Source organism: Schistocerca nitens, chromosome 1 (assembly GCF_023898315.1).
Source record: "Schistocerca nitens isolate TAMUIC-IGC-003100 chromosome 1, iqSchNite1.1, whole genome shotgun sequence".
Classification (NCBI taxonomy): Eukaryota; Metazoa; Arthropoda; class Insecta; order Orthoptera; family Acrididae; genus Schistocerca; species Schistocerca nitens.
The window spans coordinates 1,057,594,241-1,057,621,876 of NC_064614.1; the positions used below are offsets into that span (position 1 = coordinate 1,057,594,241).

Genomic DNA, 27,636 nt, shown 5'->3' on the forward strand with positions numbered 1-27,636 from the left:
TTACATTTATTCTGATTCCCTACACGAGTTTAAAATTTTAATGTGTCATACATTAAATGTGGCATGCTACTGACCAGAAAACAATTAAGAAAGATGGAGAACCAGGGACGGCAAACACATACTCAATCCGACTCCGACATGCCATTAAATAATTAAAGTGGCGTTACGGGTGACTCGAATACTAACGAGCGACATATTATTTACTATTCTGGTAACGTAAATTTAGAAAACAGACCGTCTACCAGTAAGATGCCTAAATCTAATTCCGAACCCAATTTAGTGTTTGACGTCATGTCTAATGACGTGGCGGGGGCGAAACAGTTGCACATCACAAGTATTGCCAGAATGTTCGATGCTATTAAGAAACAAATGACACAACACAAACAGGACATTGACGAACGTATCCACCAACAGATGACGTCTATACGCGCCACTTTGAAAACAGCTCATGACGAGATGAAAACACAACGAAAAGGTAACGAAAGTCTGTGTGACGCTGAATGCGAAAGCCAAAATTAGAAACAAAACTTATGCGCGGACTGTCGAGAGGAAGCAGGAATTTAAAGCTGGTATGTTAGTACTTTTGCGTGCTCATCATAAATCGTCTGCTCTTCAGCGGCGCAACGCGAAGTGGTGTCTCCTGTACGACGGTACTTATATCATCGTCAGCCTTCCGCATCCTGGTGCATATCTGCTGCAGCATCCTAAAACAAACAGAATTATTGTACTATATGCTTACCGTGATCTTAGAGTATACCATGCTCAACAGTCATGCTTAAGTTATATGCAACTATCAAACACACGTACCTCAGAGTACTTTTACAGAGAAGCTACGTAGTATGAGTTTTATTTCAGCTGTTCTTGTCAGCAACAGAAGGAGAAGGACGAGATTCGTCTTCGCCGAATACTTACAGCAGCCACTTAAAATTTTAAGGATTGGTTGGTTGGTTTGTGGTGGTTGAAGGTACCAGACAACAAAGGCCTTCGGTCACTTAAATTTTAAAGAAAATTCTGTATTAACTTTTATACGGGTGTGAAGAAGATATTTCAGCCTACGAGATTAACTATCTGCACCATCAGTCTTCGACTACTGGCGACTGATTGACATGAGTACTTAATCATTCTACACCCTTACACTTTCACCTTGAAACTGACTGGATAAACATTTCACCACTGAACACACGCACTTACGAGTAGCTAAGGCCATGCTTACAGTGCACACTTGTGTCTCGAGTATTTTTTGTGTTTGATGTTAGTTCATTGCTTTTGTTATTTGCTTATTTGTAGTTGTGCGCTTGGTCTTATTGCTGGTATGGGATGTCGTGTCTAATCCATTCTATTTCAGGTGACATCATTTGAAAAAGCAAAACATAGATCTAAACTTGTAATGATTGTAAATACTGTAAATATTGTAAACTTATGTAAAGCTATATGAAAATATTTCTATGTGACCAATCATACTTGTTTGACAACAAGAGAAATATGTCCCTATGTTTATGTAAAGCGAATATGTAATATATTTGTATGCATTTGAACCTATGTAAAAGCCTATATGTAACATGTTTCTATGTATTTACCTGTATTTAGGTAAAGCTAAATGATATATGTTCACTTGTATATGTTATCATTACTTGTTACATGTGCTCATATGGGGAAAGTTATGAGAGTTGCATAACCTGAAACTATTTGTGAACGTTTATTATACGTCGCTGAACTTGTAAATACGAAGAAACTCGTGTGCAAAACCGCTTAATTGAAAAAGACTATTATGATATGATGCTATGTATATAGACGCGTTGAACTATCTATGTTTGAAATATGTTTACAAACTGTTAATGTAGAATCGTGTTACGAATTGTTTCCGTAAAAACTTGACGACGGACATTTGTTCTACGTCACAACTATTTGTGAACGAATATTTGTGTATCGCTTGACAAACTGTGTACGTGAAAAAACTGTCATAGTGAAATGCGCCGACACCTTTGAGTGCATAGCAAATTGACATTTACTGCGCTGCATCTCTGTATCTCTGAAAGTCTGAATAGCAAGAACTGGTTCCCTACTGCACCTACGGTCGCTTTGTTCCAAATCGAGGAAGACCACTCGACGGGTGGAAGAATTTTGGACAGGTCCTCAGGGAGCAATATGTTCTCGGAAGTGACGGACACTCTTCCCTGGTCTAAACGAGGGTCGACGCAAGCATCGTGCCGTCCGAGGTCCTGCTTCCATGCCTTCACGAACTTACACTGTGGAATGGGAATCCACCAGTCTTCTATCAGGCGATGTACGACCTAGGGCAAAAAAACAGTGACGTCAGTCTAAATAAACAGTGTAACCAGTGCAAAAATATAAACTGTGCTACGAGTGAACGCGCACACGCATCTGTATCAAAACTGCGAACTGTGACACTGAATTGCCATAAACAATGCTCACCTTGAAACTTCCTCGCAGATTAAAACTGTGTGCCGGACCAAGACTCGAACTCGGGACCTTTGCCTTTCGCGGGCAAGTGCTCTACCAACTGAGTTGCCCAAGCACGACTCACGCCCCGTCCTCACAGCTTTACTTCTGCCAGTACCTCGTCTCCTACCTTGCAAACTTTACAGAAGCTCTCTTGCGAACCTTACAGAACTAGCACAGAACGCTGCAGAGTGAAAATCTCATTCTGGAAACATCCCCTAGGCTGTGGCTAAGCCATGTCTCTGCAATATCCTTTTTTTCAGGAGTGCTAGTTCTGTAAGGTTCGCAAGAGAGCTTCTGTAAAGTTTGCAAGGTAGGAGACGAGGCACTGGCAGAAGTACAGCTGTGAGGAGGGGGCGTGAGTCGTGCTTGGGTAGCTCAGTTGGTAGAGCACTTGCCCGCGGAAGGCAAAGGTCCCGAGTTCGAGTCTCGGTCCGGCACACAGTTTAATCTGCCAGGAAGTTTCATATCGGCGCACACTCCGCTGCAGAGTGAGAATCTTATTCAATGCTCACCTTCATAATGTTATCGTATGTTTTCGGTTCATGGAACAATGAACGACGACACGTCGTGAAAAGACGTTATATCTGAAAGAAAAAGACATTTAAAGCGCAATACTGTGCGAAAAATACTATCAGCAATAAGAACTTGTAATAATCGTGACTAACGAATGATTTTGTACCTCTTTTATATGTTAAACCACTTTTGTAAAATCCATGATGATAAATCTTGAGACGTGTTGTCGACATGGACACACGAACTGAGTATAAACAATGTGTCGTGTGATGAACTAGCTTCGCGACGGCCGCGCTAGTTCTGAACTGTACGCGACTGCGCATGCGCGGTACGCGCAATGCCAACATAAAACTGTTATAGGCGCACGCGCCACATTCAAGCATGGAAAATCTTTTTTGTGTAAATATTTGTTGTGATAGGTATGCTTTACAAGATATGTAAGTGTCTTTGTAGACTTACATACGAGTATGCAATGTGCTTTAGAGTGACTTGCTCGCCTGCCGGTATGTCCTTTCGCCTCGCAACTCAAGGGACAGTTTAAAGGCCCATTTGCATGCTGAGCTTTTATTAGCGCAAAATGTAATTGTAAGTAATAAAAAAAGAAGTAATTTAAGCCATAGATGTAGTCCACGGCTGTATAAATATTGTCTGCAGCCGCTGGAAACATTTGGAGATTTTTGATCGGCATATTATTGGTGAAAGAGGAAGAGTAACCTTTTGTTTTCTAGGTCTTGTCCAGATCGTAAATAAGTGGCACACCGCTATTAAAACTACATTATTTCTTTATTTTATTCATGAGTTGCAACCAAACGGCACTCGTAATCACATAATGTATGTGTACATTTAATTGCGTTTTATTTGAGAATATATTGTAATTATTAACCAATGTATGTTTTATTTTATGTCTTTAGTCAGTGTAAGATTGTTGAGTGACTTGGCATGCCATAAGGTTCCGTACTTTTAAGCAAAAAGTCGTCCAGCTCGATCCACCGGTGTCTTCGGGTGCTGTTTGATAATGAAGTCCGATTTTAGAGAAATCACAGAGAGAAGAAACACGGTTAAAGGTACATGAACGGACCTTTAACGAACATTCCATGCTCAAGCGCTGATAGTTTGTATAATTTCTTTTTAAATTCATTACTATAATTCATTGTATGGTCTCCATCCAGTTACGAATGAGCAAAAAAAAAAAAAAAAATGTAAACTTGCTGGCGAAAGGTATAGGTCTCGAGTTCCAGTCTCGGTACGGTATATAGTTTTAACTTGCCGGGAAGTTTCATTACTTATCTGACAAAGGCTATCACAACTTACTGACACTCAAAGAATCTGCTGCAAAGCAGATTTACAAATTTCTGACAGTTATGTTCCACAGTCTCAGTAAGTACACAGATTTCAATATTAGTCAGAGTCCACAATTATCTGTTAAAAGCCAAAAGTTTTATCTACCTGTAATATACGGTGTAGTATGTTTAAATATCACCTAAACATCTACAACTAAGGATGACCCCCGCGGTCTAGGAATGATGCCTTTTGTTAATAATCAAAATGCCCTTAGTCCCGGGTTCAAACCCGAGTTTTCCTGAAATATGGAATAAAAATCACCAGCTATGGTGGTCGAAGACTTGCAGCATAACACGCATCTCTCATTCTACCAACGGCCTTCTCATAGAGGGCGGGGGAGCGGACAGAAGTTCAGGATACCTTCTTACCCATGGGTTAAGAAACTGCCCCTAAAGGCGGATGAATCATCAATGATCAACGGTTTGAAGATAAAAAAGACAATGGAAACCACTGCATTAAAGACACTTATCGTGTATCCACAGGACCTGTGGCCTTTAACGGAAACAGCGTCATAATCATTTCCCAACTGGCCTAAGATTCCACCGCAATAGTCAGCCATTCGGATCTCCGGAAGGGTACTGCCAAGGGGAAGGCGACCACGAGAAAAAGATTGAATAACCAACGAAAGGATAACCTTCTGCGAGACGGGACGTGGAATGTCTGAAGATGGCAGAGAAGATAAAAAATCTGAAAAGGGCAATGCAATGGCTCACTCTAAATATGGAGGGGACAATGAAGTGAAATGGAAAGAAGCCAAGAATCTCTGGTCAGATGAGTATATGGTACTATAATAACATAACATGAGTAGGATTAATTAAGAATCGGAAGGTAGGCCAGAGAGAGTGCTACTGTAAATAGGTCATTGTTAGGGTTGTTCTTATCAGAAGCGGCAGCAAACCAACACCGGCCAAGATAGTACAGGTATACAGACCGACGACGGAAGCTGAAGATGGAGAGATAGAGAAAGTATACGCGAATATTGAAAGGGTAATGCAGCACGAAAAGCGAGAGTGATGGGAGGCTGTAATGCTGTTGTATGGGAAGCGGTAGAAGAAATGTTCAGAAGAAAATATGTGCTGGGTGCTAGGAATAAGAAAGTAGGAAGACTAATTCAGTTTTGCAAATAAATGTCAGTTAGTAACAGCGAACACTCTGTTCAAGAATAACAAGAGGAGGAGGTATACTTCGAAGGTACGGGGTATTTAGAGATTCAGAAATCAGATACTGGATTGTAAGGCATACCCAGGAGCAAATAAAGACTCAGATCACAATTTAGTAGTGATGAATAGCAGGCTGATGTTGAAGAGAATCGTACGGAAGAATCGGCGTGCAAACAAGTATGATACGGAAATACCAAGAAATGAAGAAATACGCTTGGAAACCTCTAAGGATATAGATGCTGAGATAAGGAATAGCTCAGTAGACAGTTCTGATGATGAGGACTGGACATCTCTAAAAAGGGTACCCACAGAAGTTGTAATGTAAAACCTAGGTACATATAAAGTAGCTGCGGAAATAGATAAGGGAAGAAATACTTCAGCTGATCGATGAAGAAGAAAGTATAAAAATGTTTAGCGAATTTAAGGAATACAGAAATACAAGTCACCTAGAAACAAAATAAACAGGTAGTGCACAAAACATACGGCGAAATAGCTGCGTGAGAAATGTGGAGAAATCGAAAAAGAAATGATTGTCGGAAGGAATGACTCAGAATGTTGAAAAGTAAACACGATCTTCTTTGAAATTAAAAGCAAGGGCGGTGGCATTAAGCGTGAAAATGGGAATTCCGTTGCTAAATACAGAGGAGAGAGCGGATAGATGCTAAGAGTACGCTGAACGCCTCTGTGAGGGGGGAGCCATGCCTAACGACGTGATACAAGAAGAAACAGAAGTGATATAGAAGAGATCGGGGATCCAGTATTGGAATCAGAGTTTAAGAAACCTTTGGAAGACTTCAGATCGAATAAGACAAAAGGGATAGGTAATATACCATTAGAATGTCTAAAATCATTGGAGGAAGTGGCAAAAAAACGCTTATTTATGTTGGTGTGTAGAATGTATGAATCTGACGATATGTTGTCTTTCTTTCGGAAAAAAATCATCGACACAATTCCAAAGATTGCAAGAGCTGACAGAGCGAAAATTATCGTACAATCAGCTTATCAGTTCATGCATCCAAATTGCTGACAAGAAGAACATAGAGAAAACTGTAAAAGAAAATTGAGGATGTATTAGATCACAGTCAATTTGGCCTTAGAAAAGGCAAAGACATCAGATAGGCAGTTTTGACTTTATGGTTGATAATGGAAGCAAGACTAAAGAAAAATCAAGATATATTCATAGGATTTGTCGACCTGCAAACAGCATTCAACAATGTTACATGGTGCTAAATATTCGAAATTCTGAGAAAAATGGGGATAAGCTACAAAATGGGGTAATATGCAATATGTTCAAGAATAAAGAGGAAACAACAAGAGTGGAAGATTAAGAACGAAATGATCAGCTTAAATAGAGTCTAAGACAGGGGCGGAGTCTCTCTTTCGTTCAATAGATACATCGAAGAAGCAATGATGGAAATAAAAGAAACGTTCAGAAGTAGAATTAAAATTCAAGATGAAAACAATGATACGATTCGCTTATGACGCTGGTATCATGAGTGAAAAAGGAGAAGAATTACAAGATCTCTTGAATGGAATGAACAGTCTAATGAGTGCAGAACATATGTATGTGACACACGGCTTTAAAAGCAAACAAATTCATTTGTTTGCCTTTAAAGTCGTGTGTCATATATTTACATTCATGACATGCTCAACACATTTTAAGTAATGACTATTGCAGTATGGTCGCTTAATCCATGATGATACTTCAAGACCGAAACCGGTAGATGTCTGAGTTCAAAATAAAAACAGCTGATGGTTCAAATATGCATTTTATACGTTAGCTAATTCAGTTGTTGGCCTCGTCGTCTTCTTTTCATGTGTATGTAGGTCTCGAAAAATTTCTGTACGAAGAAATCAAAACTTTCGACGACTGTAAATATTCGTTGAGTCAATAACTGCGAAATAAAAAAACTGGTCACACTTTTGATTTTTACACTCTGAAATGCTTCAATCTATTTGTTGACAAAATTAAAATCCATTAAAATCCACTGGCTTCCAAACTAATCGCATACAGCCGTGACTACGCTTTACAAATGGTTACACACAACTTCCCTCTATAAGTTCTTTCTAAGATATCTAAAACGTAACTTACAATAGCGCAAACTTGACTGTCTTTCTACCACTCTTCCTGTCAAGTGTGAGCAGGGATGAAGAGGCAAAGAAGATTAAATCATTTAATTGGCTGCCAATCACATTTTTTCGGTTAACTGATACATATTTAACAGAACTAGTGAAAATAAATTATTTATTTTCGTGTTAAGAGTTAAAAATTATCCTAATCATATAGAATATAAACAGTAATTTATGAAATATGGAAATTTGGTAGATATAGTTTTATATAAGCATCTTCAATTATAAATGAATTTATCGACACCCATCTGGAGAGTCCATAACATGTTTTGCGCTCCATAACAACACAGGTGGAAGGAAGCACAGTTCACACACGTGTACAAGAAGAGTATCAGTAATGATCAACGAAACTACTGTCTAATTTATTGACATCCATCTGTTGTAAGGTCTTCAAACATAATCTGATCTTAAACGTAACAGGGTGTCTCGACCAGAATGACTTCCTCCATATTAACGACCATGGATTCAAACGTAGGACACGCAAAAGCCATCTTACTCTTCTCATGCAGGCTTCTGAAAATCATACATCAAGCCAATCAGGTAGATGCAATACTACTTGAAGCACGGAAAGCATTTGATTCATCTGCTCAGCGACATTTACCAAAGCAAGTACGATCATACGGGGCATCAAATGAAATTGTTACTGGAGTTAGGATTTTTTGGTAGGGAGGACGCAGCATGTTATCTTGGATGGGGAGTCGTCGGCAGATGTAGAAGTAACTTCAGGTGTGCCCCTCGTAATTATGTTGAGACCCTTGCTCTCCCCATTGTGCCTTAATGACCTAGCAGACAACGTGAGTATTAATCTCGGACTTCCTGTAGATGATGAATTATTGACAGTGAAGTACTTTCTGAAGTAACCTGAACAAGTATTTAATGAGATCTTGATAAGAATTCAAAGTGGTTCAAAGACCGGCAATTTGCTTTAAACGTTCAGAAATGTTACGGTGTATAGTTCTCGAAAAGCAGTCAGTTAACTCATACAAATACATGGGTGTAACAGTATGCAGTAATTAAACGGAATGATCACTTAAACACAGTTGTAAGACAGGTGGTAAATTTCGGTTATTGGCCAGGTATTGGGAAAATGCACCCATTCCACAGAGTGGGTTGTTTACAAACTATTTGCGCGTCCAATTTTAGAGAATGTTGCTCAAATGTGTTGGAAGCATACAAAAGAAGTTCAACTGGGGATACTGAACACAGATGCAGAAGAGCGGCAAGAACGGTCACAGGTTTGCTTGAAGCTCAGGAGAGCGTTGCTGAGATGCGGAAAAACCAGACCTGACAGATATTTGAAGACAGACGTCAATTGTCACACGAAATCCAGCTTACAAACTTACAAGGACCCATTTTACGCGAGGAATTTAGGAATATACCACAGCCCCTTACAAATCGCTACCTCAGTGACCAGGAAGGCAAGAGGACTAGCTTAAATGCAGTGCGCATTGAGGCATTTAAGCAGTCACACACGAATCGATCAAAAAGAAACCGTAATTTGTGATACAATGTTAATTACACTCGGATATGCATCTCACTGTACATTTTATAGCAAGAATTCCACCAACAGCTGTATTTTGGAACAATTTTACTGAAGCTTTACCTGTTTTGTGGCTTATAGCCACATCATCAGGTGCATACAGACATTAAAATATGATAAACAACATGGCGAAGAATATAGAAAGCCCAACCTTCATAATTATAACCACAATGTCCGTGGATTGTCAATGAATAAATAGTTGGACGAGGGAAAAAATCTTCATATAAACATTAAAACATGGTAAACAATATGGTGGAAAATAAAGAAGGCCCAGCCTTCATAACTAAAACCATAACGTCCATGGATCGGATAGTCGTGTTATGTTATGCAGATAGTTTTGTTACACTGACTTACTGGCGCATCCTAGTTATGTTTTCTATCGCCCAACTGTTTATTCATTGATATCCTTTCCAGGTTGGCCTTTTAGCCGTATACTCTCCGCCATGTTCTTTACCATGTTTTAACGTAATATGTAGTTATTTTCTACAGCCCAATTTTTTAGTAATTGAGTACCCACCCTGTTGAAATTATTGTTTTAACTATGTTAGTTTGGCCTTTTATATTTTTCGCCATGTCGTCTGCCTTCTTTTAATGTTTGTATGTACCTGATGATGTGTCTATAAGTCACGAAACTTTATTTCTTCTCTATGGATTTTACTACCTACTCGGAATTTTTCTTTTGTTTGCTTTACTGCTTGCTCAATATACATATTTTACCCCTGCCACCTTTAGAATTTGAAAGAGAGTGTTCCAGTCAACATTGTCGAAAGCTTTCTCTAAGTCTACAAATGCTAGAAACGTAGGTTTTCCTTAATCTTTCTTCTAAGATACGTCGTAAGGTCAGTATTGCCTCACGTGTTCCAATATTTCTACGGAATCCAAAGTGATCTTCCCCGAGGTCGGCTTCTACCAGTTTTTCCATTTGTCTGTAAATAATTCGCTTTAATATTTTGCAGCTGTGACTTATTAAACTGATAATTCGGTAATTTTCACATCTGTCAACACTTGCTTTATTTGGGATTGGAATTATTATATTCTTCTTGAACTTTGAGGGTATTTCGCCTGTCTCATACATCTTGCTCACCAGATGGTAGAGTTTTGTTAGGACTGGCCCTCCCAAGGCCATCAGTAGTTCTAATGGAATGTTGTCTACTCCCGGGGCCTTGTTTCGACTCAGGTCTTTCAGTGCTCTGTCAAACTCTTCACGCAGTATCGTATCTCCCATTTCATCTTCATCTACACCCTCTTCAATTTCCATAATATTGTCCTCGAGTACATCGCCCTTGTATAGACCCTCTATATATTCCTTCCACCTTTCTTCTTTCCCTTCTTTGCTTAGAACTTGGTTTCCATCTGAGCTCTTGATATTCATGCAAGTGGTTCTCTTTTCTCCAAAGGTCTCTTTAATTTTCCTGTAGGTAGTATCTTACCCCCTAGTGAGATAAGCCTCTACATCCTTACATTTGTCCTCTAGCCATCCCTCCTTAGCCATTTTGCACTTGCTGTCGATCTCATTTTTGAGACATCTGTATTCCTTTTTGCCTGCTTCATTCACTGCATTTTTATATTTTCTCCTTTCATCAATTAAGTTCAATATTTCTTCCTGTTACCCAAGGAGTTCTACTAGCCCTCGTCTTTTTACCTACTTGATCCTCTGCTGCCTTCACTACTTCATCCCTCAGAGCTACCCATTATTCTTCTACTGTACTTCTTTCCCCCATTCCTGTCAGTTGTTCCCTTATGCTCTCCCTGAAACTCTGTACAACCTCCGGTTTAGTCAGATTATCCAGGTCCCATCTCCTTAAATTCCCACCTTTTTGCAGTTTCTTCAGGTTTAATCTACAGTTCATAACCAATAGATTGTGGTCAGAGTCCACATCTGCCCCTGGAAATGTCTTGCAATTTAAAATCTGGTTCCTAAATCTCTGTCTTACCATTATAAAATTTATCTGAAACGTTTTAGTATCTCCAGGGTTCTTCCATGTACACAACCTTCTTTTATGGTTCTTGAACCAAGTGTTAGCTATGATTAAATTGTGCTCTGTGCAAAATTCTACCAGGCGCCTTCCTCTTTCATTTCTTAGCCCCAATCCATATTCACCTACTATGTTTCCTTCTCTCCACTTTCCTACTCTCGAATTCCAGTCACCCATGACTATTAAATTTTCGTCTCCCTTCACTACCTGAATAATTTCTTTCAACTCATCATACATTTCTTTAATTTCTTCATCATCTGCAGAGCTAGTTGGCATATAAACTTGTACTACTGTAGTAGGCGTGGGCTTTGTGTCTATCTTGGCCACAATAATGCGTTCACTATGCTGTTTATAGTAGCTTACCCGTACTCCTATTTTTTTAATCATTATTAAACCTACTCCTGCATTACCCCTATTTGATTTTGTGTTTATAACCCTGTATTCACCTGACCAAAAAGTCTTGTTCCTCCTGCCACCGAACGTCACTAACAACTTAATCCGTTCATATGTTAATGCCTGGCTCAGGGAAGTGCGATGGTCTTTCTTCCAGCTCTGAGCAAGTTAACTAGCTGACAATAATCATTCCTATCTGCACAGTGCTCCATGCTTACCTCATACTTCTTCTCTTCAAAAATAATAACATTATTCAAAATTCATGTCCTTTTCGCCTTCCAATACATACAGCATATTCATCCTTATTATCCTTCACAACAAATCTTTTTTTTATCTAACAGGTACCATCGGAAGTCAGCACTGCACTACTGAATACGCCCATCAACTACCACACTTCACCTAAGAACATATCAGACTGCCCAGAGGCAAAGACTGTGTGGCACGACAAGCACAAACATTGTTTAACAGTAATGTAACCTTCTCTCTCTCTCTCTCTCTCTCTCTCTCTCTCTCTCTCTCTCTCTCTCTTCCCTCTCTGACATGCACATCGATAACACACCAAAACCAAAATGAAATGACTACCTGACAAACGTTTATTTTAAAGTTATCAGATGATTTCAAACAAACGAAGTGTTATAAATGATACAAAGAATAATAAAAAACAAAAAACATACCAATAAGAATAAAGAAGACGTTTTGTATGGGATTTTCTTCAATATTTTTGGTCCAGACAGTCTCTCCAACTACCTTGATATCTTTCCTCCATAACCTTGATGCCCTAGTGGAACCATTCCCCTTGTTCATCTCTGTAACCGACCAAATTGTCAGAAAATGTATCTAAATGATTGTGCAAATCACGCAATTTGACACTCATATTAGCTCCTAGTGTTTGGAAATTCTGGAGCATCAAATTCTTTTTTTTCCCAGTCTCTTATCACAATATGAATTCTTTAGACGATGACCGGTTTCAGTCCGTAGAGACCATCCTCAGATGGTCTAAAGAATTCATATTTTGATCAAAGACTGGAAAAAAAAGCATTTGACAGTATTGAATCACTGTTCGTATACGCGACCATGTCGCACTCGGTGATTCTGGAGCATTTTGTCTACTATTTCGGAATATACTTCAGTCTGGTGATTCTCCAAAAAGTTTTAGACATTTGATACAAAGCTTGTCCATGCTTCCAGTTCAACTTCAGTGATGTGGTTTGTGAATCATCGTTTTTATATTCTTCGCATTCACATTCACTACTGCTTTTACTCTATCAAACACTTCGACATCATTAATCATCTGATGAGGAAGTAAATACCGCTCTTGGCAAATCTTCACTATGGGAATTAGAGGCTTAGCAGATTGTACGTTTGGGTAAATCCAAGAGAGCTTTTTGTGTAGATGCACGCTTTTTATATTCACAGCACAAAAGTAGCAATCATCAAGGTGGTTTCTTGGCTCTGTTCATGTCATCGGAATTCCAAACGGAAGCCCTTTTGGTTCTTCATGACCCCAATATCGAAATGACTCCATGCAAGATTTACAAATGTTGTGTGGGGCCCAACATTCATCATTTTGTCCAAGTTGTTTTCCAAAATATGTCCGATAGTTTTGTTTTGCAAAATCATTTATATTCCGTCGTTGCTGTCCTTGACAATATTTACAACACATATAGCAAAAATGGTCGGGCTTATTAACACAAGGCTTACGTTAAGAACTCATATTTTCTGTAGCAGAAATCCCCAAACAGGACAGTTTCCTTAAGTAACAGACACAGGATCACGTTTGCAGAAAAACTGCAATGAATGAGTAACGCAAGAAGCTTACCTGTAGAAATTAATAACGACTGAATGGAAAACAACAAAAGTTCACCTGTGAAACGGCTTATAGTCACGGCGCTCTCTGTGAGAAGCAAATATAATTAACGAAGGTAGCAAATGCGCTTGAGGTGCCATCTGTCGGATTCCTGTAAAAATTACCAAGACAACGGTACTAGGCCATACTGAGTCACAGGCGATATTGACTTCAGTTACCTCACTTCGAAAAAGACATGTTTATAATGGTAGATTAGTAAAAAAAGCGTATTTTTTCAACGGTTTATCATGAGAACCAGAGTCTGTGAAAACAAAATAATTTAAAGACTAATTATCTCATGATCATACAATAAAGCGCCAAAGAAACTAGTATAGTCATGCGTATTCAAATACAGAGATACGTAAACAGGCAGTCGACAGTCGGCAACGCCTATGTAAGACAAATGTCTGGCGCATTTGATAGATCGGTTACTGCTGCCACAATGGCAGCTTACCAAGATTTAAGTTAGTTTGAAAGTGTTGCTACAGTCGCTGCACAAGCGATGGGACACAACTTCTCCGAGTTAGCGATCAAGTGGGGATTTTCCTGCACAACCATTACACGAGTGTGCCCTGAATATCAGGAATCCGGTAAAACATCAGATCTCCGACATCGCTGCGGCCAGGAAAGATCGTGCAAGAATGGGACCAACGACGACTGAAGAGAATCGTTCAGCGTAACAGAAGTGCAACACTTCCGCAAATTGCTACAGATTTCAATGCTGGGCCATCAACAAGTGTCACGTGTGTACCATTGAATGAAATATAATCGATGCAGGCTTTCGGAGTCGAAGGCCCACTCGTGCATCCTTGATGACTGCAACACTTTATACCTCGCCTGGGCCTGTCAACACCGACACTGCCGGCCGCGGTGGCCGTGCGGTTCTGGCGCTGCAGTCCGGAACCGCGGGACTGCTACGGTCGCAGGTTCGAATCCTGCCTCAGGCATGGGTGTGTGTGATGTCCTTAGGTTAGTTAGGTTTAAGTGGTTCTAAGTTCTATGGGACTTATGACCTAAGATGTTGAGTCCCATAGTGCTCAGAGCCATTTGAACCATTTGAACACCGACATTGGACTGTTGATGACTGGAAACATGTTGCCTGGTCGGACGAGTCTCGTTTCAAATTATATCGAGCGGATGGACGTGTATGGGTATAGAGACAACCTCATGAATCCATGGACGATGCATGTCAGCAGGGGAATTTCAAGCTGATGGAGAGCCTATAATGGTATGGGGTGTGTGCAGTTGGATGATCTGGGACTCTGACAGATGACACGTACATAAGCTTCGTGTCTGATCACCTGCATCCATGCATCCATTCATGTCCATTGTGTATTCCGACGAACTTCGGTAATTCCAGCAGGACAATGCGACACCCTACATGTCCTGAATTGCTACAGAGTGGCTCCTGGAACACTCTTCTGAGTTTAAACACTTCCGCTGCCCACTAAACTTTCCAGACAAGAACATTATTGAGCATATCTGGGATGCATTGCAACATGCTGTTCAGAAAAGATGCCCAACCCCTCGTACTCTTACGGATTTATGGACAGCCCTACTAAATTCATGGTCAGTTCCCTCCAGCACTACTTTAGACATTAGTCGAATCCAAGCCATTTCATGTTGCGGCACTTCAGAATGCTCTACACGACATTAAGCAGGTGTACCAGTTTCTTTGGCTCTTCATTATATGTACCTACTTATCTCACAGATTTTTTTTTTTGTTCCCGTGTGTAATCCTTAACTGTTTGAAGATGATTGTATGTTAATGCGACTCGCTGCTGACTTTTGTACAGTCAGTATTTTTTTGTAATGACTCACCAAAGAAAATTAAAACTACTCAAAAGACAGAGTTATGCGAAAATTTATTAACTTTTTATAAACTGCCTGTGTTTGTGAATTACGCATAATCATCTTCATGATAAGACTACAGTGCCATTTATCATCCTTCAGTACGTTATGTTTTTACTGTTTTTTCTTGAAAATGTACACGTATCTTCAGCAGTTTTACTCAGAGTAAACAAACAATTTCATTCGCATAATGCCTTTATTCCTCACGGCCGCTGCAGTGTTGACTTTTGTTTCCCGTCTTTCATGCTTACGTATTTCTCATTTGAGACGACGCTCCTGGGGACTATTTCACTGGTACAATTGAATAATTTAGCAATTAAAACTCTTCTCATTACAGTGCGTCACAGAAACTCGTTTCTTAGTTCCTTCGACAAAGTTCAGAAGCTAGGACTCGCGTCTGCCGCAAAATGGGGCCAAGCACGATTGGAAAAGTTGACGTCTCTCCCACGCTGTGGTTTCCCTTTAGTACTCTCATCTGAGTGGTAACATGATGACGGCGGTCTCATGGATCTTTGTTTCATCAGTCCCACATTATTTTCAACTTGAAGCCAGTATTTGATCTGTTCATTTGCAACAGTTAAGTAGTTTTTACTTCATAAATATCAGTTATGTAGTTCACTTAAAAAAATCAGTCTTTCTAGTGTCCTTCATTTAATCGTACCTTAAATTAATCTTTCCACCACGTCATAACTTCTACAACCTATACCTCATATAATCTTTAGGATAGGCTAGTCTTTGTCTGCTCCCTACTATGAGGTTCATTCAAATGAAATCTGGTCAGTGCGTCTACCTTTGTCTTACACGTAATGTGGCACCACGTAACTGTGGGTATGGTGGCGGCATCTATTGGTAGAGAGACTGACGCATGCGCACTGTTTGATGTTGCATACTGCCATCGTGGTTTCACGCCGAGGAGAAGGTGGTCACACAAGTCATCGCCCACTATTGAACATGCAGGCGAGTAAGCAGGAGCAACGAGAAGTGATTCGATGTTTGGCGGCGGAGGGAGTTAGAGGCCATAAAATTTATCGACGGGTGAAGGCTGTGAACGGTGAGTACAGCCTGAGTCGTTCAAGAGTTGTGAAATGGCGGAAACGATTCCTTGAGGGGCGCGAGTCACTGGAAGACGATGCTCGTTCTGGACAGGTGTCATCACACCGGAAATGGTTGTGGAAGTGAATGCTTCAGTCTTGGACAACCGCGGAATCACCGTGGACGAGATCCATCGGTTACTGGGTATTAGCGTGGGCACCGCCTACACAACGATGGATCAACACTTAAATTTTCGAAAAATCTATGCTTAGTGGGCTCTCCACCAACTGAGCGCCGAGCAGCGCAGTACTCGAATGGTGCTGTCTTTGAGTCATCTGCAACGATATCATGAGGAGAAATACGGCTTTTTGCGACTTCACCACTGCCACAGAAATCAAAGGCCGTGCACACCAGTTCTGTAAAGCTCATGAGTCCATCTTTTTTAACCACAAGGGCCCACTGCTTGTCGAGTTCGTGGAATGGGGAACAACCATCAAAGCCCAGAGTTATCAAGGCATTTTACAGAACCTTAGACGGCCACGAAGTCGAAACGCCGAGGCATGTTGTCCAATGGCGTTGTAATCCTGCATAACAATGCCCACCCACACCCAGCCAATGTGGTGAAGACGACATTGCAGCAGTTTCGGTGGGGACGCTGGAACATTCACCATACGGTCCCAACCTTTGACTGTGTGACTTTCACGTGTTCAGACCTCTAAAACAAGCTATTAGCGGACATCAATTCGCAATGGACGACGAAACGTGTGACTGCGTCCAGGCCTGGATCCGACAGCACCCTAATAGCTTCTTCAAGGATGGAATCGACCGGCTAGTGTTGCAAATGGTATAAATGTGCCAACAGTTTTGGCGACTATTTTTGAGTATGTGTACTGTGTACAACTACATTTTTGAGTTAATAAAATCTTTACCGTTACTTTACACTAATGACAGGGTATCATTTGAATGCCCCTTTATTTCAGAACCTATACTGCTCCTGTCAGAATCCCCTCTTCTTTCTCCACCTATTCTTTCTAGCACTTAGAAATGTATTACTTTATTCCCCCCCCCCCCCTCTCTCTCTCTCTCTCTCTCTTCCGGATTCATCTTACATGTTAGACGGAACAAATTAATTTCGTTTGCGCCTGCCTTATTTACGTATACATAAGGAAATTTTACTTTTGATAGTAAATAACAAATTTATAAATATGCACAATCTGACCAAACGTATGAGTGGGCTATTAATGTACATTAATGTGGGTGTGTCTACCCACTGATTTTCTGATAGCTACAACTCTGCTTGGAATACTTTCAATGGAGTGTCTGAATGGCAGCCCGTTCTTCCTCAAGAGCGGAAACCAGAAACAGTCATGTTGCACGTTGATGACTGGAGCGATGTCGACATTATAACTCATCCCAGATGTGTTCCACTGGGTTCAAGTAGTGATTCTTCGCAAGTCAGTCCATTTTAGGATTGTTATTGTCCACGAACGATTGCTACCTAATGACAAGGTATACTGTTGTGCTCATATGGCAGTCATCTCGTCTGAACAGTTTTTCTGCTCTGCTCTGCACAGTACACAGTTCTGTAACGTGTGTTCATATCCTCCTGAATTTAGCGTTTTCTTAAGCGCAGTAACTACAGAAAACTCATCTACATCGAAACACAATCTTCTCCATTCTTTAATGTTGGTACTACCCGAGATGGTAACGTTCTCCAGTTTTCGACTGGGTATACCGGGATTCATTACTCCATATCACTCGTTTCCAGTCATAAAGTAGCCAGTGGCGTAGCTCAGCACTGACCACAGCAATGTGTCGTTTATGAGAAATTGTTCGAGTGTTGTGCATCATTGTTTTTATATCCCTATGCACAGTCATTGTGCTTACAGGACTGGTGCTAGCAATAAGGGACATACGAGCTATTCTTTCCGTTGACTTAATGCGATTTTTACAAGCAATGTCCGCAATGCTGGACCTTTCCTCTCTGTCAGTACATAAGGTCTGCTTGGTCTAGGTTTAGCTGCTGTTGTTCCTTCACGTTTCACTCCACATTCGCGTCACTAGTAGTCTACTTGGGTAACTGTACAATGGTTGAAATGTCCTTCATGGATTTGTTACACCCAATGTCTAGTCCACATTCAAGATCAGTGAGCTTCCCTGACTGGCCCAATCTGCTTTCACTGCTTCTCTACTAAGAACACAATATTCCCCACTACCTTTTACACTGACTGGCCGCCTAACATCTAGTGCTCCGTTCTACATTATATAGGAGTGTGTCGAAAATTTTGATCAGTTGGTGTAATTATTACTCACACGGGTATTAATGCACAGGAAAATTACCCCAATTCCCTTAAAATAAAGCTAAAGTCAAGAGTCCGTTTACAGACCCCACAATAGAACACGTCGGTGCAGTCATTTAAAGCACTCCGTCTTCAGGCCACAAGTGGCCCATCGGGACTATCCGACTGCCGTGTCATCCTCAGCTTAGGATGCGGATAGGAGGGGCGTATGGTCGGCACATCGCTCTCCTGGCCGTTATGATGGTTTTCTGTGACCGCAGCAGCTACTATTCGGTCGAGTAGCTCCTCAATTGGCATCACGAGCCTGAGTGCACCCCGAAAAATGGCAACAGCTCGTGGCGTCCCGGATGGTCACCCATCCAAGTGCCGACCACACCCGACAGCGCTTAACTTCGGTGATCTGACGGGAACCGGTGTTTCCACTGCAGCAAGGCCATTGCGCAGTCACTTAACTTAAAGGATTATTTTGGCTTCCCTAATGTAAAAATGATGAGATAGCTGCGGCTGAAGAACTCGGACCACGAAATGTTGAAGTAAGACCAAGTAAGTTGGGGCTGTGAAAATTTATACAACAAACAGTTCGTTAACCTAGTTGAAACAGGTTTATTTCGTAAATGACTTCCAACTCATTCATTTATTTCAGTACATGAAGCAACAGTATCTGATTTTAAAGGCCTTTTTGGAGGAAACAAATGAGCTGACTGTAAATTAAAAAAGCTCTTATAACCTCCCATTCATAAAATCCAAGGGTGTTGGAGGAATTTGACAAGTGTACCCCACATGTTAACAGGAAGTAAGATTACAGTTTGTCCTCTCATTGCCTCAAGATCATTAGCGAGATACAGTGCACAGCTCTGAATTTGAATTTAAAAGGACGGATGTTCAAATGCCCTCCTTTCATCCACATTAATGTTTTCAGTACTTTCCGAAAACTGCCAGGATGGTTCCTTTGAAAACGATACGGACATTTTCCTTCCCTATCCTCCAACAATCTGAGATCGTCCTCCGTCTCTAAAGATCGTCGACGCGAATTTAAACCCTATTCTTCTTGCCTTTCATTATAGACCGCGAGATGGCTCAGACTAGAAAGCAAAGCAGAAAGAATATAAGCCACGTTATTTTCGAAGGAACCATCCCAGCTTTCGTTGTAATCGATTTAAGGAAAATATCGGGAACCTTAAGCCGCCTGAATGTGTAGTGATTTGAAACCTAACCCTCCCAAGTGCTCGTCCACTGCTTCAAACACTGCCCAATCACATTCAGTGAAAAGAAGAAAAATATAGCAAATAAAGTGTAGGACCCTGAAGTTTAATTTCATTTCTTACTGCACAAAACCCTTTGCTGTTTGCTTTGTTGTTGCCTATTCCCTTATTTTCATGCCGGCCGAAGTGGCCGTGCGGTTAAAGGCGCTGCAGTCTGGAACCGCAAGACCGCTACGGTCGCAGGTTCGAATCCTGCCTCGGGCATGGATGTTTGTGATGTCCTTAGGTTAGTTAGGTTTAACTAGTTCTAAGTTCTAGGGGACTAATGACCTCAGCAGTTGAGTCCCATAGTGCTCAGAGCCGAGCCTTATTTTCATACAATTATTTTTGATTCATTTGTATACGGCAACTGCAAAGGAAATGCCTTATTACAGATTAACGTGAACTTTTTTGGCCAAATAACAGGCTTCGTTCAACTGCAAAGACTGTTCAGGTTATACATAATGCAGAGTAACCAGCCATTTTATTACCTGTGTGCAGGGCCCATGATTCACTCATGGACGCTATTCACGGATCCCAAAAGGGGCTGCTTGCTGTGCAACTTCTATGATCTGAAGAAGCCCCTACAACTGAACTAAACCTGTTACCACTGTATAAAAAGTGCGACTGTGTACTGTAATAAAAGGAATTTAAGTAAGTCGTTTATCACGGAGTTCCCTATTTCGCAGTATGTCAGGCCTTCATATATACATAAGAAACGTAAAATCAGATAACCGTTTTGAATTTACCATTTATGAGAGAAAAACATATGAACATCCGTACCATAGTGAATGCTGAACTTAGAATCATAACCAGAATGGGAAAAAATTTATTTCAAAGCAGGACTCTAAAATTTCCATTTCTTATGTACATAAGCACGGCAGTTCCCAGACGTTCATCCCACAAGAACTAAATTTTATAGACGAAACGAAGGCTTTTTACATGCCACAAAATTAATGATTATCTATTGCGTACGAGAATTTTGAAATGAATAAAAATTCTGCGCTTCACATTCCAGGCAGGGGGAGGGCAGAAACACCCCCATTGCCCCCTTCGGACGCCCTAGCGTAGAACGATTTTTACAGTCAGATTCTGGCAAAGACTTATCGGCAAACATCGGGATGTTCTGATCATAAGTAAAGATAATATATGGATCATGCCATAGCGATATACACATGCAATATACAAATGGCGGTAGTATCGCGCACACAAGGTATCAAACAGCCGTGCATGAGCTGAGCCCTCATTTGTACTCAGGTAATTCACGTGAAAAGATTTCCGACGTGGTTATGGTCACACGACTGGAATTAAGACTTTGAAAATGGAATGGTAGTTGGAGCTACACGCATGGGAGATTTCATTTTAGAAATCGTTAGGGTATTCAGTATTCCGTGATCCCCAGTGTCAACAGTGCTCTGAGAAATTCAAATTTCAGGCATTAGCTCTCATCAAGGACAACGCAGTGACTGACTGGCTTCGTTTAGCGACCAAGAGCAGCCGTGTTCGTTTATAGTTGTCAGTGTTAGCAGACAAGCAACGCCGCAGAAATCAATGTGGGACGTACGACGAATGTATCCGTTAGGAGAGTTCAGTGAGATTTGGCGCTAATGGGATATGACAGCAGGTGAATGACACGAGTGCCTTTGCTAACACATCGAGATCGCCTGCAGCACATCTCCTGGGCTCGTGACGACATCGGTTGGACCATAGACAATTGGAAAACCGTAGCCTGGCCAGGTAACCCCGAATTCAGTTTGTAAGGGCTGATGGTAGGAATCTAGTGTGGCGCAGCTCCCACGAAGACGTGGACTCAGGTTGTCAACAAGCCACTGTGCAAGCTGGTGGTGGCTCTACGATGGAATGGTGTGTGTTGTGTCCTCTGGTCCAACGGACCCGATAATTGCGAATCATTATACTCGGCTACTTGGAGATCATTTGCAGCCATCCATGGCCTTCATAGTTATGGATGACAATGCGCCATGTCACAGGGCCACAGTTATTCGCGATTGCCTTAAAGAACATTCTGGACAACTCGTGAATGATTTGGCTACCCAGATTGGGCGACACGAATCCCATGGAATACTTATGAGAAATAATCGAGAGGTCATTCGTGCAGAAAATCCTGCACCTGCAACACTTTCGCAATTATGGATGGCTAAAGAGGCATACGGCACAATATTTCTGCAGAGGTCGTTCAACGATTTGTTAAGTCCATGCGAAATCGAGTAGTTGCACAACGTCGGGCGAAGCAGGTCAGCCACAACATTAGGAGGTATCCCATGATTTTTGTGAAATCAGCGTAGAGTTGAGTATAAAGCCAATAGCATTACATTAATATATTACAACCAGAAAATGTAATAAAATCAGAAAATAATCTTGTGTCAAAGGGACGATGAGGTAGTTGTCTTGTGAATGGTTTGGTGCGTATAAAATGCGAACTGAGAAAATGTATTGTACATTATTGACACAAACTGTATAGTAGGTATGGTGAGATAGAGAGAGGAGCAAGGGGTGAAAAGGAACGGATTGTTCGAGAAATGAAAGGAAAAATGGTTCCTCCAATCTCATTTCTTACTTACCTGATATGAAACAGCTTTTGCGATCAGATAAAGTGGGACTCTAAAGCTCCTGGATGTGTAGGATGCAGGTCGTGTGCACAGGAAGAGAAGTCACAAATATCGACCAGTTTACATTTCAATGGGAAGACGCCAGCGCTAACCTACACCGGATAAAATTTTTTATGGAGTTGCGATTATGAGCAACCATAATCAGCATAATGGAATGACGACAGTGAAAATTTGTGTCGGACCGGAACCCAAACCCGGAATTCCCCCTCATCGTCAGCGGTCGCTTCAATTATTTTTTTTCTGTTTTTTTTTTTTTTTTTTTTTTTTCGTTGCGTTTGGTTTGGGCGGACTTCACAATACATCCGTTCAAGTTGATCGTTGATTCCTTTACTCAGTTTTTTTATTACAGAGAGCGAGCAGCAGTGTATTGGAAGCAAAGTATATGATTGTTGTTCCATCATATTTCTACTTCACATTACCAAGTCGATTTTGGCAGCCTTAGGTGGTCTGAAATGTTCCCGTTACTCACGTGAAAGCCAGTGTTCGAAGTTACTGAGTTCTCTTAAACAAACGATTTTGCTGTTATTGTTTCTCTATTGGCGAAACAATACCCACCAAGCCGCACTTTTATATCGGCCGATACGCCACGCAATTTCATTCACCCACAGCAATAACAAGTTTTATAACTGGGGTAGGCAGTTCTGCACAGACACAGGCGTACTCCTGTTGCACTCACGTTGTAGTAAAGGATTTCATGATGCATTGCACTTTGTGAGTAATACGTTTTCTCTAGCAAGGAAATATCGGTGTTATGAAACTGGTCTGATCCGGTTCACCACGATCTCTTCTGTATTAGCTTCCCCTAATGTAAAAGTCAATACACCATGCCTCTTTCTCCTCAACAGGGCTGAAGTAATGTTGGATGGCTGATAGTGTCCTGGTGAGCAGAAGCTGTGCGCAGTAAGACACTCTTATCAGATCGTGCAAGATTTGTACATGTGCTGCAGAGCGTTAGACAACTGAGCTAACTGCACTGTGAAATTATAATTATTACGAACCTATGTAACTACGCAGAGAGGCAACAGCACCTACATTTGAATTCTTCGGATCTGCATATCTGTTTCTTGTTACCTGAAACGTAGAAGAGAAATATGATCTATATGTTGATAAGAGAGTATTTATAGCGCTTCTGCCTGTTGTAAACTGTTGGTTATATGTTGAGCATGGGTTTAACAGGGAATAAAAATTTTGGTGGAATTCCCTTCCACCACTCGCTTACTCGGTAAGGAGATGAGTTATAAAAGTGAAGCATTCACTAGAGACAAGATACTTGAGTCACATCATCATAATCAGCAATGTTGTTCAATGACTTTTCTCTCAAGGACACATGTGCAACCAAAATACGTAAGTCTGGCAAATATACAGGATGAATTTTTTATCTTCAGGCAACGAAATGTCTCAAAAAGTTGCACATCGTATTAAAAAACGAAAAAATACGAGCTCAGCGTTCTTAAAAAAGCTAAAAAAGTATTCGGTTATACCAATATTCTCTCCCGCCCCATTCGCAAGGGCATCCCATTGTTATTGTTGATACGGATTCTAGAGGAAAAAAATACGTAACTTCTGTAAGCTGTAATCGACAAATAACACAATCAAGTTTCAAAACGATGTCTAGATAAAAATGCATGGACCATGGAAAGGAAACCAGACGTGTTCAGAATTTGTGGGAAAAGCTCTTCTCACCTCTCATCAAGGGGTTTGAGGTGTATCCTCTAATCTCTCACAACTGTACCCTTGTTGGTAAGAATTATTTCGCAGTAAGTGCTCAAAATCGTCGGAACCCACTTCAAAGCTCTTGTTTATCTCCTCTCCACATGGAATGAGTCAACACAATTGAGAAGTTTTTTACGATGTAATCTAATGGCAAGCATTGGTGATACGCTAAACCACGTTGTCGCTCGTTGTAAATACTTCATTACAAATTTCACTCTTCAAGTAACCCCACAAACAAAACTCAGACGGAATACGATCCGGCTGTCTAGCACGGCAAGACACTGGACCACGACTTCTGATCCACTGACGATTGTACACGCAGTCTAATGCTTCCTGTGCTGCCACAGAATAATGTGCTACACAACAATCTTATTGAAACCACATTCTTTGTCGCAAGTTGAAGTGAATGTCTGCAAGCAACAATGGATGATCGCCCTTGAAGAACGTTCGATATTTAACACCCTTTTAGGTGGCATTGATCAGGAAGAGACCATTGGGTTTGTCACCAATTATTCCACACCAGACGTTCATATTCCATGGACACAGATGTTCGACTTGGAGTAAGCAAAGTTGTATTTTCCATAGCCCAATAATGCAAGTTGTATTGATTAATCGTACCACGGTTCATGAAAGTCGAATCGTCAGAGAACAGTACTCGAGCAAAGGAATTGGTGTCTCTTTGCATTTGCTGAAGCAACCAATGATAAAATGTTACTCGTTTCTGGAAATTTTCCATGAAGTTCTTGATGGGGGAACATATAAGACGAGTCATATTTTCTATGTTTCAAACACAACAAATAGTAGAGCGATTAACTCTCGATTCACGACTAAATTTCCGACTGCTGAAGTGGACGTTTTAATTCACTGCAGCTAATATCGCAGTTTTATTATTGTCTCCAGCAACCATTATTTGGCAGTTCTGTTCCGCGGCTGTACATTTCCCTCAGTGGTCAACCGTCGAGTAACCGACCAAAAAAGGAGCGCGTGATCGTGCCGTGTTTAAAAAGCTTGAGCATAAAGGGTTATAGAATTACCGACATTCTCGCTATTCTCTCCACAAATGTAAACCATTTTAAGTTCTATCTCAGTAGCCTATCTTCTAAAAAACAATGCAGTCAGGCTATGAAGGAACGTACGGTACCCACCCGAGCTGCTCAGAGCCGCTACGTGTCAGAATTCATGAGAGAAATGTTACGAGAGAGGGACGATTTACGCTGGGATGCACAGTGAATCAGTAGTAGCATTAACAATTCTTTGTTTCCACCAATAGTGCACAACGCTACGGTCGTCCACAGCGTCAACCGGTGCACGTGCTTGTGCAACCGTTTGCGGAATGTGCTGATGTCCCGATGGCGCCAATGATGTCCGTTGCCATGGGACATCGGCAGCTGCCTCTACCGAGCGAGGTGGCGCAGTGGTTAGCACACTGAACTCGCATTCGGGAGGACGACGGTTCAATCCCGTCTCCAGCCATCCTGATTTAGGTTTTCCGTGATTTCCCTAAATCGTTTGAGGCAAATGCCGGAATGGTTCCTTTGAAAGGGCACGGCCGATTTCCTTCCCAATCCTTCCCTAACCCGAGCTTGCACTCCGTCTCTAATGACCTCGTTGTCGACGGGACGTTAAACACTACCCACCACCACCAGCTGCCTCTACGGCGCCTTGTAGCACAGGAGCAGGAGAAGAAAGGGTCGTGGCCCATTTAGGGTCTCTGGAGTTTGCCCAGTGACGTATCCGTTCCATATCGTGGTCCTCATATCGTGTGCATACGTATGACAACCGACACTAGTTAAACGATGCCGGGCAGCTATGGCTCCGGTTAGTCTGTGGGGGTCAATCAGGCTGCCGTCTAGGAAGCTGCCAGGGGGTACCTCCCACAACCGCATTGTAGACAGATTGCAATCCATCGCCCAAGGCCCTCAGAGGGCGGAGGAGGGCCTCATACCAGCTTCTCGCTTTGTTGAAGTTTCCAGATCGAGCAGCTTCTATGCCCTGTGCCATGCCTACTGCCGAAACTTGGAAAGTTGATCGGCTGGAGAGCGGCCAGCAGATCTTCGTCTGTTAATCGTAATTTCTATGAAATGTAACAGATTGTCATTGCCCTTGGTTGAAGATGTAAACAAAACGATAGCACGACTGAACGCCCGATCCTCTAGGCTCAATTATTTGTATACGTATTGGTATGCTTCTGGCATAGTTTTACTTGGAAAAGGGGAGACGAGTTGTTTGGTTCCACATTACTTGTCCCGTCAGCTTTTCCTGGCTCACTCTGCACTGAGCACGCTAGGCATGGTCATAATATGCAAGAGTGAGTTTTCAGCAGTATGAAAGTGCTCCGAGGTACAACTCTACTCTTGCTCCCACTGTACTGCAGCAATGCTATTCTCTACACTTTGCATGTGGCTGGTGTTTCAAACCCATCTGGACACAGTGTCTGACGTAATCTCTGCGGTTCTGACCAGTGGCCTACTTCATTAGCTCATTAAGCTGAGCTGTCTGGTAACGGCCAGAATAAAACTTTTAAGAAATTTACGATTCACCCGCCAAACTTTTTCTGGATGCAGCAGTATTTTAGAAATGAGGGATGACATGCACACAATGAGATCAAGCCACATAATTAATGAATTAATATTTAAAAATAGCTACACTGAGGAAACTAAAACAGTGATTGTATTGTATTTTATTGTATGGAACTGAGAAACTAGAAACGAGGGAGAGGCTTCGTCAATGCCATAGCCCTCAGTGGTTCACAACCCCACAACAGGCTACAGCAGTCGCCTCACCCCACTGCCGCCCTAGTCCACTCGCCCCACCGCCGCCCCACACCGAACCCAAGGTTATTGTGCGGCTCGGCCCCCCAGTGGACCCCCGTCCCCCCGCCCCTCCTGGGAACGTCTCACACCAGACGTTTGCATGGTAGAATAATTATGGTGTGGAGAAAGTGTTTGCGTAGTAATCGCCGACATAGTGTAACTGAGGCGGAATAAGGGGATCCAGCCCGCATTTGCCGAGGCAGATGGAAAACCGCCTTAAAAACCATCCACAGACTGGCCGACGCACCGGACCTCGACAGTAATCTGCTGGGCGGATTCGTGCCAGGGACCGGCACGCCTTCCCGCCCGGAAAGCAGTGCGTTAGACCTCCCTGCTAACCGGGCGGGCCAAAACAATGATACATTTGCAACTCATTGCATTTTTTTACATTTTTGATACAATGCATTTTTCACGAGATAATACCGCTTTGGAAATTAGTTGTGTTGTTTACCGATTACAGCACCATACATCTTGCAATGACAAAAATGTTCCATAGAAAATACGCATATTTTTTCCCAAAGAATCCGAATTTACTATAAAGATAAGATGTTTCTGTTTAAGTTTTAGAACTTAACCTTCCACCATACCCTACAATCAGAAAGTACTTTTAAAAATACCAAACACGCGTTTTTCAATCTGTCTCAAAATAAAAAATAGTGCACCCCATATATTACTGTTAACAATTTTACAAGATACA

General features: G+C 41.5%; 1 non-coding gene and 1 pseudogene across 1 annotated transcript; one reads left to right on the plus strand and one right to left on the minus strand.

Annotated features, from left to right (window-relative positions):
• Nucleotides 1-2,826: 2,826 nt before the first annotated feature.
• Nucleotides 2,827-2,901, plus strand: Trnap-cgg (transfer RNA proline (anticodon CGG)). Its single transcript has one exon. It is a non-coding gene; the product is annotated as a tRNA-Pro (tRNA).
• A 15,967-nt stretch (nucleotides 2,902-18,868) lies between these two features.
• On the minus strand, nucleotides 18,869-18,986 carry LOC126210269 (5S ribosomal RNA; annotated as a pseudogene).
• Between the last annotated feature and the right edge of the window lie 8,650 nt (nucleotides 18,987-27,636).